We start from the raw sequence: 4,287 nt of genomic DNA on the forward strand, positions 1-4,287 counted from the left end.
ATTATATATGAACTGCACGGTAAAATAATAAAACAGCTGCCAATAAGTTTGGAAATAAAAAATGAATGAAAAATAAAATTACAATAAGCATGAAAGTTAAAATATTATATACATTTTTGACAAGCTTTTTTAAATCTCAAATTTTTGCCTATTTTCATTTAACTTCACACATTATTTATACAAACAGTACAGATTATCAGCAAAAACCTACACAAAACCATCAGAAAAATGCTACAAAATTCTGCATGTTTTGTAGCTACTTAAGACAGTAACATATATGGTGATATAGTTGATTGATAAATATAATTTCCTGAATCTTGCCAATTAATTAGTGGATTAGTTAGTTCATTAGTTAGAATTTTTCTTTAACTGATAGCTTATTATGGTCAAATCAATTCAACACGTTTCTTACATAAATGAGTAAGATAATTCCTAACATATAAACTTTTATTCACCATTAGTTAGTTTTGCAGCTTCTTTTATTAAAACATCCAAAAGCAGCACAAAGGCATTTTCGACTACTTGAGATGGCCTAAACACCCGATGCAATATGGCCGCGGTCAGACGCATCTCATGGCCGATGCGGCATCTATATGTAGGCTATCAATGTTGTGTACTTACAAGCAACTAACACGACTTTGCGTGACACCTTATTTCTTGGCCAACCCACAGATAATTTTATAAAGTCCATTTCGGGATTAAGACGTCGGTATTCAGCTTGCTTCGCAGAACATAACATCTTGACTACTGACCTAAATCAGAACACCTATTTAGCTAGTTAACTAGTTTAGCATTAGGCTAAAAACAACCCATAATGCAACGCTCTCTTAAAAGAACAGGTAAGGGTAAACGCCAGATCCCAAAGCTCGGGAACCGATTCTGGAGTAAATTTAATCCGTTTCCCCATAAATATGTTTCTCCTTATCTTAATGTGAACCTAAACCCCATCCTAACCCCAGGCAGTCGTGCCTTACAGTATGATTCTTAATCTGACCCCAACCGAACCAGTCACTGTACCTCTGCTAGCCCACAGGTACAGTAAACTGTCCTTTCTCGACCCAGGGATCAGTAGAAGTCGTGAATAAAAATGTCCAACCCTAACTTAATACCACCCCCAATGTTATTTAAGTAACTTCCAGAATAAAACATATTATTATATTCAATTTCTAAATAAATACATTTATGTTGTAAAATTGTAAAGGTTTTTGTGTTTGGCATGCAATATGTCTGAAATCAATGCTATGATATTCATAAGAGTATTTGTCTAATATCAGCATGTCGTAATATGGCAAAATCAAATAGAATATAAATTAACAAAGTCAGTATTCAGTGCAGACAAATGTGTTCCACTGGTATGCAGATAAATTTAGATTTTACTCATGTAAAACAAAACTATTATTATCATTAAACGTTCCACTTAATGCAAAGGGCGGTATTGAATGTTTGATTAGCCCTATTTTGAAGCATCTATATTTAGACCTACTGTGCAGTATATTCAGGACAAAGGCTTGTGTGTTGCAGCCCAGACTGCTGTTTGGAAAAAAAACAAAAGTATTGTAATGACCCCCGGCGTGGAGGAGAGAGACTACCTATACTTTGCAGCTAACTGGCTAGCGGGGTGCTAGCACCTACGCTGTCAATTAGTGCCTACTCCAGGTCCCATACACCGCACGACTCTGGGTAGCACTTGGGCGTGTCCTTCATAATGACTACCATGCAACTCTGTCTTTCTGGTCATTTATTTAGAACACAGAACCGCCCCACACATCACATTCCCAACAGGGTCAGTTTTACACATACAACTTAGACTTATGGTTCAGAACACAGCACACAACTAGCTAGCAAAACACATAGCAGTATAATTCATTAAGATAACACACAACAGGGTAACACATCAGAACACAATAAAACACTTATACAACTGTTCTCCGAAGTCATCATTGAGCTCCCATGATGCCCCCCATGCATCATGTCGCTGCCACCAGACCCCTCCCCAATAGCCGACGTAGGTCGCCACAATATGATCAGTAGAAGTTGTGAATAAAAATGTCCAACCCTAACTTAATACCACCCCCAATGTTATTTAAGTAACTTCCAGAATAAAACATATTATTATATTCAATTTCTAAATAAATACATTTATGTTGTAAAATTGTAAAGGTTTTTGTGTTTGGCATGCAATATGTCTGAAATCAATGCTATGATATTCATAAGAGTATTTGTCTAATATCAGCATGTCGTAATATGGCAAAATCAAATAGAATATAAATTAACAAAGTCAGTATTCAGTGCAGACAAATGTGTTCCACTGGTATGCAGATAAATTTAGATTTTACTCATGTAAAACAAAACTATTATTATCATTAAACGTTCCACTTAATGCAAAGGGCGGTATTGAATGTTTGATTAGCCCTATTTTGAAGCATCTATATTTAGACCTACTGTGCAGTATATTCAGGACAAAGGCTTGTGTGTTGCAGCCCAGACTGCTGTTTGGAAAAAAAACAAAAGTATATTTTTGGCCATTCGGAGAGCTGCCGTGAGGGGCAGGGCAGGTGCTGCTGATGCAATGTACAGCATCACCATCCTCCCAGCTTTCTTTTCTGCTGAGTCACCACCCATCCGGTGCACAGGATGCTCTCCACTGGGGCGCTGGCTGCACCACCACAGCCTCTGTGATTGGACAGCAGCAGACAGAGCCAAAGTCCCAAGAGTAATGTCAACAGTGCATCAGCTACAGTTCACCTTCAGGGTATGATTTAACTAGATGCTGCTCCTGACTGTTGCTGTTTGTCATTACATTTGCAGGGCTACAAACCTGATGGCCTAATTTATTTTGTAGATGAATAAGCATTTATCTAATTCAGGGAGCTGATCCAGAGCTCATTTAGTAGTTACATGTATCAGTCTGCCACAATAATACTTCAAGAGTAAAAGAAGTGTGAAACTGAACATCTACACATGACAGAATATTGGCTACTACATAAAAACTTGTGTTTTGCCTATCTGAAGTCAGCCTTTCATGCCATCACTCAACATGTCAGATAAACTAATAACAGTGTTTGAGAGTGGAGCCGTACCACATTATACTTTATCGTGTCACTCCTCATTAATAGAAACATTTAGCCACTATTTGACCGCTCAGGTAATACCGGTGTTTGGATTCAGCTCAGCTTCTAGAAAATACACTATATTGAGGCTGCAGGAAAATCCAGGCTCAACTGTTTGGAAGGTTAGATCTACATATGGAGGCATGTTAAAAATGCATAACTTCTAAAACAGCCCCTACACACAACAGAGCAGAGAGAGAAAAGGAGCCTGGAGTCACCACTGAAAGCTTTGTGAATCCTCCTTCAATAAACAGAATCCTTTAGTCAGGTCAGGCAGCAAAGCTTTAAGCCTTCTGGTTTCAGACCCATCTTCAGCTATCTGAATTAGTCATCAATGTACTGCAGAGCACTTATCTATTTAGGTGCTTTCACTCTGAGACGATTCATATACATAATAAACATATGTACTAAGTGACATCATCACTCCTGTCTGTCTGAATCTATCCCATTACTATTCAGAGTGGCTTTATTTTCTAGTATGGCCTTCATCCAAGCAGGCTGAAAGCATCAGGGTGATCTGTAGTTACCCGGCAACCCTGAGGCGCATTAGAGAGCAGTTCCTGAAACTCTTGGGACTTGGAAATGGAAGAAAGTTCAGTGGTGTGTGCTGGTATGAAGAGACTCCCAGAGTGTCTGAATCACGTTGACAGCTAGAGACTCTCCTCTCTCTGCCTTTCCCCTGCAAACTGTGAACTGATGGACTCGGACTGGATCTGCTGAGCATCAGTTGGCAAAAAAAGCTGCGAAGTCTACATCTTTTCCCATAAATCTTCACCTCAAATCCGCACCTACACAGACATAAGCTGTACCGCATGCCACACCTGAAAGGACGCGCTTTGACCTGCGCCGCAGGAGACTTGATGGATGCACATGGTCGACAGGTTAGGACGCTTTAAACACCTGCATATCGGACTATTTCCCATTAGCAGGCTTTTAAAGACACTAAATCATGTGATTGATTGCGTCGGCGATGCGGCAAAACATGACTTAGCCCTATACGTTATCTGTATTCCTCGTTTACTTACGACAAGACTATCCAGGATTACTGCTGTCTTGGTACGACGTACGAACTCGCAAAATTCCGTCTGCTGCAGCGGCCCCGTTGGTGGATTGGTCCCAGTTAGATCCGCTCAAACTTAGAGAGCCACCATCCTCATCCTCAGCAGGAGTCGCGCCT

General features: G+C 39.7%; 1 protein-coding gene across 1 annotated transcript in view; it reads right to left on the reverse strand.

The window, feature by feature from the left end:
- pleca (plectin a) overlaps positions 1-4,287 on the reverse strand; it is a 91,025-nt gene that overhangs the window by 81,813 nt on the left and 4,925 nt on the right. The window lies entirely within an intron of this gene.

This window comes from Monopterus albus, unplaced genomic scaffold (assembly GCF_001952655.1).
Source record: "Monopterus albus unplaced genomic scaffold, M_albus_1.0 scaffold34.1, whole genome shotgun sequence".
NCBI classification, from domain to species: Eukaryota; Metazoa; Chordata; class Actinopteri; order Synbranchiformes; family Synbranchidae; genus Monopterus; species Monopterus albus.